This window comes from Aquarana catesbeiana, linkage group LG12, assembly GCF_042186555.1.
Source record: "Aquarana catesbeiana isolate 2022-GZ linkage group LG12, ASM4218655v1, whole genome shotgun sequence".
Lineage (NCBI taxonomy): Eukaryota > Metazoa > Chordata > Amphibia > Anura > Ranidae > Aquarana > Aquarana catesbeiana.
The window spans coordinates 199,362,358-199,375,114 of record NC_133335.1 but is presented as its reverse complement, the minus strand read 5'-3'; the positions used below and the strand labels follow the sequence as shown (position 1 = coordinate 199,375,114).

Below are 12,757 nucleotides of genomic sequence, written 5' to 3'. Positions count from 1 at the left end.
CGCTTTTTGGAATCCCCCCCCCCCCCCCCCTCCGGTGTCACATTTGCCACTTTTCAGGGGGGAGCAGATACCTGTATAATCCACGGATTTGCTCCCACTTCCGGGCATAGATAGCCGCAGTATATCTATCCTCCTCCATCCCACCCCCCGCTATCTTCTGGGAGACACACAGGTCCCAGAAGACAGCAAAGACCAGTGGGATCGCACAGCACAACTCGCACGTGCGCAGTATGGAACCAGGCTGTGAAGCCGCAAGGCTTCAGTTCCTTATTCACTTACCGAAGATGTCGGCGCCTCCATCCGAGAGCCAAGGGACAGATCGGCTTCGGGTCCCGACATCGCGGGTGCCCTGGAAAGGTAAGTGTCCTTATTTTAAAAGTCAGAAGTTACAGTATTTGTAGCTGCTGACTTTTTAAAAAAAAATTATAAAATTTAGCAGAACTCCGCTTTAAGAGGCGCTTTTCTGGTGCTATTTTTAGTGCTAAAATGCCTGAAAAGCGCCCCAGTGTGAAAGTACCCTAATAGAGATCCCAAGCTTTACAAATCTATGACGTTATCTGGCTTAAGTTCTAAACGGCCAGTGAAATGAGTTAGACAGTCTGCCGCACACTTGTAGGTTATTCCTAAGACTGAAATAACAGGAAGATTTGCCTCCCACACAACTGAATTTTCTTTACATATTTCTAGTCCAAACATTGTGAAGATAATGTCTGTTGGCAGACATCAAACCATCTAGAACTGTTAAAACAAACATATTTTCCTCATTCACCTGCATGGAAAAATCTAATTTAATTGAACTATACAAAGCACATACCTACCTGTACACAGACATACATACATAGCATGGGAATAACAACAAACTTAATCTTGTTATTTCTAAAGTGGAATTATGACATAAAACCTATACCTCCCCATAGCTGATGCAGAAAACAATACTCATTTTACTAGGAAACAATCTACAATAATGCCAAAAATTACTTACCCTAAAGTGGTTGTAAACCTGAGACATGAAATATGAACAGAGCATATCTTTCTATAGTGTGTACTTGTCTCTCAGTTAAGAGCAATAAGGGTCACTTTTGATCGCTGTTTCGTTCCTCTGCTATCAGCATGATTTGCTTCTGACAAGTTTTCCTGACACCAAGAGAAAAAAGGTGACGGGAGAACTGCCAGCTGATTGACAGCTCCTGTGTGCTGTGTGGATAGACTTGTGTCCCTTCCTTCCAATCCACTCTCAGAGCTCTCCTCACTGAGCTCTGCAGATTGTAACTTCAGCTCTCCACCCGATTTTTATGAACTCTCAGACAAGCTTTAAATTCAGCATTTTGATCAGACGTAGAGAAAAAAAAAAAAGGGGGTGCAGATAAACAGGTACAACTTCTGTAGAAGGATTTGTTTCATCTCTGTGTATCACCTGAGGCCAGTCACTTCACTGGGAATATGTAAGGGTTTAATTTAGGGTCTTGTGGCAGCCAGTGGTCTATTCCTTTATTCCCACGTGCTGAATTGTGGTTGGGCACTTCTACATCATCACCCACAATGCAAGTCCATTGTACATGATGACATTGATGAGGGAGTTGGAGACAAGTCTGGTCAGAGACCAACAAGAAAAATGGCTTCTTGGAACAAGCTGTCACAACCGGGACTTGCAGGGAGGAAGACTGCAGGACCATAGCTTAGGGTAAGAATTCCTGGTAAAGGTAGTATTATTTTGTGTTGGAGAAGATTGATCTTTACTTTATGTATGCCGAGAAATAGACAACAAATCAGCTTTAATCATTTAAAGTAGAACTATAAAACAATTTTTTTTTCATTCTGGATAGAGTAAGGGAGGGTTACTATCAGTGGTGGCTGGTGGGCCCTTTTTTTTGGGGGGGGGGCAGCAAACAACCCCCCCCTTCCGGCAGCCGGCGACACCTCAAACCCAACAGCCCCCCCCCCCCGCGCGCTTGCTGTCTTACCCCATTTAGGTGGCAGGTGGCGGGCATCTGAAGTGGGAGCAGGCATCGGCAGCGAGCCCTGGGGGAGCGGGCATTGGTAGCGGGCCCAGGGGGAGCGGGATCGAGCACCAGCAGCGAGCCCTGGGGGAGCGGGAGTGGCATCGGCAGCAAGCATCTCCTCCATTCCTCCATCTCGGCGGCTGTGTGTCTCCTCCCCTCCTCCTAGGCATCCAATAGGATTCCCTGTCCTTTCAGCCGATTGGGTGACTGGTCTCATGACCCGCTTCCTGATTGGCCGGAAGGAGGATCAGTGTTTCAATAGCAAATATTCATTCACTATTGTAACACACCTGGGTGGGCTCCGTTCGCATTCTCTGCTCCCCGAGCCCACCCTATTTTGAAGCCTATTAGAGCCTCTGGCTCTAATCCGGTGCTTCAAAAAACACCCCCCCCCCATTGGAATCCCATGCATCCGGCGTCCTGAAAGAGGACTTAATGGACGGGCCGCCCCTGGTTATTACCCCTGACGTATTTTGTTTCACCATCTGTGTCCCATTGGGGAGGTGTCCCTCACGGGAATTCCTTGAGGACCCCCAGGTCATCAGAACTAGTGTTCTCATTGGAAGATTTCCACTCTATAACGGATGACATGTCTGTCTCCGCTCACTTTGCAGAGACCGACCTGTCAGAGCCCCACTGTCCTCTATGGTAAGATCGGATGAGACCAGACCACCTGTCTATTTTCATCTGATCCGCCAGACGGGTGGAAAATGGGGTATCCAGCTCTCTGGATTTCACGCACCGGATCGGATAGCAGTGGGTGTCAGCAGACATGTCACCTCTGACATCCGCTGCCCCATAGGGGTGAATAGAGCGTCCGATCAGGTCCACCTGAAAAACTGACAGGCGGACCTGATGGGAAAGCCCGTGTGAAAGGGGTCTTTCAGTGATAATGGTAAACAGGACAAATGGAGAGGATGAATCTCCTTAACGGGCGGCACAAACCGCAATAACAACTGACAAGAATTCTAATCCCTCTCCACTCTATCCAAAAGTAAGAAAAAAAAAAAGTTTTGCCTTTAGTTATACTTTTAGAAATAATATATCAATTGATAAAGTTCCTCCTTCTTCTCCTGAGATGCCCACAAACGCCTAAAAATGACTGTACAAATGCTAAAAAAAAAAGTCTGTAAATTGATCAAAGATGCTCAGTTCAACTGTGAATGCAGCCTAAAAAAACAATTTTATGTACAGTATTTATTCATTTTTGATGACTTCCTTTTTCTTTTTTTAACTGAGCGTTTTGCCCAAATGCACAAAACTCCGGCATTTAAGTGCGACTAGAAGGTACAGGTACCCAAAGCCTGTAAAAGTCAATAAAAAGCTGACCGCTGCTGCAGCTGGATGGTGCACCGACCAGTCCTAACATTTTAAGGAAGTATGCAATTTAAAAAAAAACATTTTTGAAACGTATTACCTTATATGGTGGTTGAGCTGTGATTTTACTGGACCGCAACCCTTCCCTCGGAGGGGAGTGTTCAGTTGACAGATTATGGCCTCTTTCACACGGGCGATCCATCAGGTCCGCCTGAAAAACTGACCTGATCAGACCCTCCAGTCTCCTCTATGGAGCGGAGGATGTCAGCGGACACGTCTGATCCTGTCTGCCTAAAACTGACAGATGGAGGCCCTATTCCCCATTTGTCTGGTGGATCGGATGGTATCAGATGGAAATGGTCCATTTTCATCCGATTGCCCCATAGACAACAGTGGGCTGTGTCCATGTCTGCACTGCATAACAAAGCAGACACAGACCTGTCATCCGCTTGCTCAGCAGGGATCAGCAGAGAGATCCCCCGCAGAGCAAGAAGATCCCACTTCACGGAGGCGCCCACGTGAGGCTGGGATCACGATATGTGCAGCTGTGGGGCACAGCAGGGGGTCTGATGTGTCCCCGGCCACTATTTCAGGTCCAAATTTTTGGCTGAATTCGGACCTGAAAGGGAGCCAAAGACACCCAGGACCCTTCTGCTGTGCGCTCCGTGGCTGACCCGGAGATGTGTGAACCGGCTCCATTGAAAGCTGGTCACAGTCTCCTGTCATGCGAATTGGATGCCAGGAAGCCAATTCGCATAAGTGTGAACCCAGCCTGAAAGGGGCTTAAGACACCTCCTGTCAAACTTGGCCATTTAAAATCAATGGGGCCGTGCAGCAACCGTAAGCCAAATGCTAGGCTCACAGTTGTGGCCCATTAGTCTCATTGTAAATTGCCGTTTGGCAAAACAAAATTTTTAAAAAAGACAGGCGTTCAGGGGATCTTCTTCTGAATGCCTGCACTTTAAAAGCGATCGTTTCAGCGAGTGGACTAGTATGAACCTAACCTAAGGCCCCTTTCACACGGACAATCTGATCGGGTCCACCTGTCAGTTTTTCAGATGGACTTGATCGGACCCTCCAGTCTCTTCTTTGGAGCGGCGGATGTCAGGTGACACATGTCCACTGACACCCGCCACCATCCGAACCGATACTGTGCCAAAAACAAACGGATGGAGGACCTATTCCCCGTCCATCTGGCAGATCGGATGGAAACTGACAGGAGGTCCGTTTCCATCCGATTGCCCCATAGACGAGAGCGGGCTGTGTCTGTGTCCACTCTGCATAGTGGATCGGACATGGACCCCCCTCTGAGCAAGCAGATCCCAGTTCACGGAGGAGCCAGTGTGAAAGGGGCCTTAGGCTCCGCCTGTCAAACTTGGCTATTCAAGTCAATGGGGCCGTGCAGCAAACGTAAGCCAAATGCTTGGCTCACAGTTGTGACAAATTAGTCCAATTGTAAATTGTCATTTGGCAAAAGAGAGAAAAAAAAAAAAAAAGACAGGCATCAGGCGATCTACTCCTGAATGCCTGCACTTTAAAAGCAATCTTTTCAGAGAATGGACTAAGGTCCTTTTCACACAGGCAATCCAATTGGGTCCGCCTGTCCATTTTTCAGGCAGACCCGATTGGAGCCTCCTGTCTCCTCCTTGGAGCGACGGGTGTAAAAAGACATGTACCCGTTTACACGTCCCCACATCCAATCTGCCAAAAAGAAACAGATGGGGATCCATTCCCCTTCTATCCAGCAGATTGGGTGGCAGTTGGGTGTAAACGAACAAGTGGTCCGTTTACATTTGGCTGCCTATATAGGCTTGGTTCACATTTATGCCTTTTGCTTATCCATTTTTTGCAGTGCATTTTGCATTTTTGCACACGCCTTTTTAATGCATTTTGCGTTTTGCAGTTTTTATGCTTTTTTTTTGGCCAACTTGTTGTTGGGTGGATTAAAAAAAACGCAAAATGCAGATTGCGGCAAAAATGCACTACATGCTTTTCTGCAGCTACTCCACTGAAGACTGTTGAACCAAACACGCACCGTTATGCTTTTAAAAAAGTTCTGACCCTTTTCCAAAAACGCAGCGGCTGAAAAAAGCATAGATGTGAACATGTCCCAAAGGAAACCATGTTAAAAGGACTGTAACGCGTTTCTGCAAAAAGCACTAAAAACCGCATAGGTGTGAATCGTGACCTAGAGAACGGCAGGCTGTGTCTGTGTCCACTCTGCATAAGTAGAGCAGACACGGACCCGTCATCTGCCTGCTCAGCGAGGATCAGCAGACATATCCCCTGCTGAGCAAGCGGATCGCATCCGCAGTCCATCCCGTGTGAAAGAGGCCTAACTGAAAACTGTCATTTTAACCACTTGCCGACCAGCCGCTGCAGTTGTACTGCGGCAGAATGGCACGGCTGGGCGAACCAACGTTATGTAACGTCGTTCCGCCCTACTGCCACTAGGGGCGCGCCCGCTGCTCGCCCCCAGAGCCGATGCGAGTGCCCGATGGTCACGATCACCGCTGGGCTCCTGCGATCGCTGCTAACACACAGTTTCCGGTTCTCTGAGGGGAGAAGAGACAGATCGTCTGTTCATACAAAGTATGAACAGCGATCTGTCATCGCCCCTACAGTCTCCCCCCCCCCCCCCCCTTCAGTTAGAACACACACTAGGGAACACAATTAACCCCTTGATCGCCCCTTAGTGTTAACCCCTTCACTGCCAGTGACATTTTTACAGTAATCAACGCATTTTTATAGCACCGATTGCTGTATAAATGCCAACGGTCCCAAAAATGTGTCAAAATTGTCCGATGTGTCTGCCATAATGTCGCAGTCCCGATAAAAATCGCAGATTGCTGCCATTACTAGCACAAAAAAAAAAAAATAAATAATAAAAATGCCATAAAACTATCCCCTATTTTGTAGACGCTATAACTTTTGCGCAAACCAATCAATATACGCTTATTGAAATTTTTTTTTTTTTTTAACCAAAAATATGTAGAAGAATACATGTCGGGCTAAACTGAGGAAAGAAAATGTTTTTTTTATTCATATTTTTGGGGGATATTTATTATAGCAAAAAGTAAAAAATATTGCGTTCATTTTCAAAATTGATGCTCCTTTTTTTTTGTTTGTTTATAGCGCAAAAAATAAAAACCGCGGAGGTGATCAAATACCACCAAAAGAAAGGTCTAGTTGTGGGAAAAAAAGGACGTTAATTTTGTTTGGGTGCAACGTCGCACGACCGCGCAATTGTCAGTTAAAGCGACGCAGTGCCGAATCGCAAAAAGTGCTCTGGTCAGGAAGGGGGTAAAATCTTCCGGGGCTGAAGCGGTTAAATAATTCGAGGAAAAAAAAAAGAAGTTATAATTACACATTTTTTACACGGTTCAATAGTTTGACACCCACATGCAAAACCAGTGAAAAATACTCTACTGTATTTTTATGTCACAAAAGGCCACGAGGAACTGACATTGGTAGGAAAATTGAGTGGATTTCCCGATCAGCCAAATAACACCGGAAAAACAAGTTTCCAGTTGATGGTCATTGTCGGGCTAACTACATACTTAGTGTGCGTGTTTCTCCTAATTACAGCAGGAGTATGAAAACAGCCCTGGCTCATCAAACATCAGTTTCCTGTCCCCTGATAGTTGTTATTATGCGGCATTGTAGTAAGTCAGCCCATGGTGTTATTCAAGGAAGTGTGCAAGGAAAAAAGTGCTGGGAGGTGATCTGGTGGATTTGTCATTTGTAACGTCTTCAGCATCAAGGTGATGATATGGAAAAAAAAAAAAACGCTTCTGATATTTAATGTTCAAGGACATCCCAAGCAACTTATCCACAATAAATGAATGAGAAGGTCAGCGGGGAAATTGCTTTGTCTGTCGTATCCTACACATCCTTGTACATCACAGATGTGATAAGAGAGGTTTTGATGTAAAACAGAGCACTGTATAATTCAATGACTGGGCAGAAACAGATACGCAAAAAGACTTGAAGGGTATATTTATTAAAAAAAAAAAGTTAAAAAAAAATTTTAGGTATTAAAAAGAAAAATATGAACCTTTGTTTTATGTAAATGTGGACAAAATCGAATGTTAGAAGGCTATTTTCTCTCCTGGCCGAATGTTATTACTTACTTATATACTCGAGTATAAGCCAAGGTTTTTCAGCACATTTGTTTGTGCTGAAAATGCCCCCCTCGGCTTATACTCGAATCAAGCACTTTTCTGCCGCAGAGAATGACAATTTCCGAACCGACTTTGGGGCCCCGTATCTCGAGGCCACTTGGTGCTAAGAACCCCAGCTTTGGATATTCTAGTAATAGTTCCACTGGGATTGCACACCAAATTTGGGGTTCCTAGCACTAAGTGGCTCTGAGATATGGGGCCCCAAATTCAGTCAACTGTGTCCATCTGCAGCTATGTCATTTCGGGACCCTTTGGGTCCAGAGACCCCAAATCTTGGCTTCAGCTAGGGGGCATCTAGGAACCCTTAACTACTGAGTTCAGGGGACCTATGGCTGCAAATGGGCATTGTTGACCCTCTTTTCCACTTACAGTAGCTGCGCATTTCTTACCCTAGGCTTATACTCAAGTCAATAAGTTTTCCCAGTTTTTTGTGGTAAAATTAGGTGCCTCGGCTTATATTCGGGTCGGCTTATATTCGAGTATATACGGTATAATAAAAAAGAAAAAAAATGGTTCTGGAAAATATCACATTATGGCCACTAGATGGAACTGACAATTATAGGAAATAAGTCTTTATTTCCTATGATCATCAGTTCCATCTAGTGGCCACAACACTGTATTTTTCTGATTCATGCTGTTCTGAATTAATAAAATTCAACCTGGAGAGAAAATAGCCTAATAACATTCAATTTCGCCTCTCTTACCCAGAACGAATGTGCATGCAGACAAAAAGCTCTGCAAATGTTTTGCTTAGCAAAACAGGGGCAGACAGGCAGGTAAGTGACTTTAATGCAGAAGAGACAAAGCAGGTCTCTTCTGCATTAAAAATCCTGTCTGTTTGCCCATTTAATTATGTTCCATAAAATTTCACTTTAACAGACCAAGCTGTACAGCAAACATGGCAGTTGGAAGCTTAATTTGTGTAAACAAACGCAAAGGGGTTGTAAACCTTTGTGTTTTTTCACCTCAATGAATCCTATGCATTAAGGTAAAAAAACACCTGCCAGTGACCGGCCCCCCCGTTTTACTTACCTGAGCCCAGGAACTTCATCCGGCGAGGACGCGCTCTTCCTTTGCCCGGGGTTCGTGGCTCTTGATTGGATAGATTAATAGCAGCACAGCCATTGGCTCCCGCTGCTGTCAATCAAATCCAATGACGCGGGCGATGGGGGCGGGGCCGAGTTATACATTCGGCGGCTATGGAAGGTACCCGCTCCCACTTCTGGGTAAAATTGGCGATCTACGACATTTCTGGCCCCTCCTTCTCCCCAACCCCCCCCCCCCCCCACTGTCTTCTGGAACAAACAGGGTTACCTGCGTGCCTAACAAGTGTATGTGTGCTGATTTTACTCCAGACTAGCTGACTTTACAACTCTGAATGGTAAGTGAGATCAGGGAGAAGAAGCAGCCAGATCTGTGTTCTGTGTTTACAAACACCGTGATCTCTGCGGTGGTTGGCCACAGCCATCAGCAGGTTCACAGCTAAAATCATGGCTGTGAGCCTGCTGACAAACTCATGCTGTGTCCAACCACAGCAGGAGCAGCAGGGGGCACCTGCATGCGCCTGTGAAGCCGGAACAGCAATGCCTCCAGACAGCAATAAAAGTTAAACTGCTGGTTGGCAAGTTGTTGAGAAAAACCTGCGAGCAGGCAGCTCTTTATTGTTACATGTTTATGTCTCTTCTGCAATAACAAACACTTACCTGCCAGCTTGCAAACCTCTAGTGAATGCACACTGAGCTGCATATAGGTTTGCAGTGCATTTTTGTTGTATTTTTTGGTGTGTTTTTAGACATTATTTATTTTAATGAGTTGTATTTACATGTGTTTGTGATGTGCTCATGAATGTTTATGTGCATTTTGGTACGATTATGTCCAGAAAAAGCAGGCTATACATTTTATAAATGCACATGAAAAGCCCTGCAATGGTGTAAATAAAGCTCATTGAAATACATTTGTGTTTCTTGCATTGTATCATTATACAGGATTTACAGTGCCTTAAAGTATTCATACCCCTTGAAATTTTCCATATTTTGTCATGTTACAACCAAAAAATGTAAATGTATTTTATTGGGATTTTATATGATAGACCAACACAAAGTGGCACATAATTGTGAAGTGGAAGGAAAATGATGTTTTTCAAGATTTTTTACAAATAAATGTGTGAATCGATACTTTGTAGAACCTCCTTTCACTGCAATTACAGCTGTAGGTCTTTTGGGGATATTGCTACAAGCTTTGCACATATAGAGAGGGACATTTTTGCCCATTCTTCTTTGAAAAATAGCTCAAGCTCTGTCAGATTGGACGGAGAGCATCTGTGAACAGCAATTTTCAAGTTTTGCCACAGATTCTCAATTGGATTTAGGTCTGGGCTTTGACTGGGCCATTCTAACATATGAATATGCTTTGATCTAAACTATTTCATTGTAGCTCTGGCTGTATGTTTAGGGTCGTTGTCCTGCTGGAAGGTGAACCTCCGCCCCAGTCTCAAGTCTTTTGCAGATTCTAACAGGTTTTCTTCTAAGATTGCCCTGTATTTGGCTCCATCCATCTTCCCATCAACTCTGACCAGCTTCCCTGTCCCTGATGAAGAAAAGCATCCCCCACAACACAATGCTGCTGCCACCACCATGTTTCACAGTGGGGATGGTGTGTTTAGGGTGATGTGCAGTCTTAGTTTTCCGCCACACATAGCGTTTTGCTTTTAGGCCAAAAAGTTACATTTTGGTCTCATCTGACCAGAGCACCTTCTTCTACATGTTTGCTGTGTCCCCCACATGACTGCAAACAGGACTTCTTATGGCTTTCTTTCAACAATGGCTTTCTTCTTGCCACTCTTCCATAAAGGCCACATTTGTGGAGTGCACGACTAATAGTTGTCCTGTGGACAGTTTCTCCCACCTGAGCTGTGGATCTCTACAGCTCCTCCAGAGTTACCATGGGCCTCTTGGCTTCTTCTGATTAATGCTCTCCTTGCCGGCCTGTCAGTTTAGGTTGACGGCCATATTTTGGTAGGTTTGCAGTTGTGCCATACTCTATCCATTTTCAGATGATGGATTGAACAGAGCTCTGTGAGATGTTCACAGCTTGGGATATTTTTTATACCCTAACCCTGCTTCAAACTTCTCCACAACATTATCCCTGACCTGTCTGGTGTGTTCCTTGGCCTTCATGATGCCGTTTGTTCACTAAGGTTCTCTAACAAACCTCTGAGGGCTTTGCAGAACAGCTGTATTTATACTGATCATAAATAACACACAGGTGGACTCTATTTACTAATTAGGTGACTTCTGAAGGCAATTGGTTCCACTAGATTTTAGTTAGGGGTATCAGAATAAAGGGGGCTGAATACAAATGCACGCCACACTTTTCACATATTTATTTGTAAAACATGTTGAAAAACATTTATCATTTTCCTTCCACTTTACAATTATGTGCCACTTTGTGTTGGTCTATCACATAAAATTCGAATAAAATACATTTACGTTTTTGGTTTGTAACATGACAAAATGTGGAACATTTCAAGGTGTATGAATACTTTTTCAAGGCACTGTATAAAGTGACAACTGTCTGTGCAGTGCTTTATAATATAAATGAATTCACACTGCGTTTAAAAAAAACTTTGGATTCCATCTGGTGTAAATGAGCCTTATGGGTACTGATGTACAAACACCGCATCTTCCTGGCAGAAAGTTCCTGCACAACAAACACACGTATGGTCCATATGCTGCATGTGTACAAATAATTCTATCTCTAATGTAATCTATTGTTCAGAGGGAGGTGTGATTTACGTGTGTGTGTGTGTGTGAATATTTGCATATAAAATACTGATCTGTAACGCAGGTGTGTGTGTATATATATATATATAAATTTTTTTTTTTTTTTTTTGCAGTGCTACTATCATGTGCCTGTTAAAAGCAATTTTGCAAAAGCCCGAATGTACTGTGAGCGGAAGTTATAATAACTTAGGCTTTATGCACATGGGTGTTTTTAGGCCCCATTCACATGGGCACACTATAGGGTATGCCTGTGTGTTTTGTGCATCCGCATGCAGCCAGTCCCATTCATATCTATTGTGACACAGCAGTAACACGGACACAAACACTGCATCTGATTTGACAGCCGTGTTAGTGCGGGTACACAGCCCTGAATGCCCAGTCTGCTTTTGTGGCCGTGCACCCGCATGGCTGTCAAATTGGGGGCAGTGGCTGTGTCCGTGTAACTGCTGCATCCTAATAGACCTATAAAAACCAAAAGGACAATCGGCGCAAACACAATGAGATAAACATAAAAATTGCAAGCTGAACACTGTAAGCAATCACAAAATACCTAACAGAAATATAATACAATCAAGGTAAGTGCAGCGCAAAAAACTACATAAAAGAAAAAAAGAGAAGTCCAATCAAGATGGAAGTCCTAATCACCTGACAAAAGGAATGGCAGGATCCCTCAGAGCCCATTCACACAGGGGCAACTTTGGATCCGACTTCAAGTCGCGCTACATGAAAAAAATCAATGTAAGTGAATGGATCCGTCTTAATGTACACTACTGCAGTCGCTCCAACTTCAGAAAAGGTTCCTGTACTACTTCAATCCGACTTGAAGGCAACTTGTACCCATTGATTTCAATGGAAGTTGCCTCCAAGTCTGATCACTGTTCATACTGAGGCAACTTTACAGGAAGCAGAAAGGAAGCAGAAAGTAATTTCCTCCACTAAACAGCCAGCCCCCTCCTTCTCACACACAGCTGATAAGCTCTGATTGGCCACTTGTAAAGTTCCCTGTCCTGGAGGCGACTTCAAGTTGTGTTGTAAGTTGCCCCAAGTCGTGCTGTGATTCATACTCAAGTCGTGTCCAAGTTGCCTCCCAAAGTCACGCTGGAAGTCGTTTTACCCCTGTGTGAATGGGCACTTATGTGAAAATAGGGGGAAAGAAGTCCTTCTGATGTGAGTGACAGTATCCTTCACCAAATAAGTCCAAATACTCTTACCAGAAATGGTGGACCTCCCTGCCACAGAAGGTCAAAAGCGCATGTATCCCCACAGGGATATTGCCAACCTCCCAGGTTTGAGCGGTCCTCAATCCCAGTGTGTGGAACTCCTGTCCCGCAAGGAAATCCAATCAAGCAGGGGGAACCTCCAAATAGCCTCCAGAAGCGGATGAAATAGTGTGCAGCGCTCCAAAATTGGCAAAGGAAACACTCTAAGTGTACTCTGTTTATTGGTCACAAAATAAAAGTTTAAAATTGCAGCG

At 44.5% G+C, this 12,757-nt stretch overlaps 1 protein-coding gene across 2 annotated transcripts in view; it reads right to left on the bottom strand.

Annotated features, from left to right (window-relative positions):
* Positions 1 to 12,757, bottom strand: part of ARHGAP40 (Rho GTPase activating protein 40) — a 123,583-nt gene that overhangs the window by 107,073 nt on the left and 3,753 nt on the right. The window lies entirely within an intron of this gene.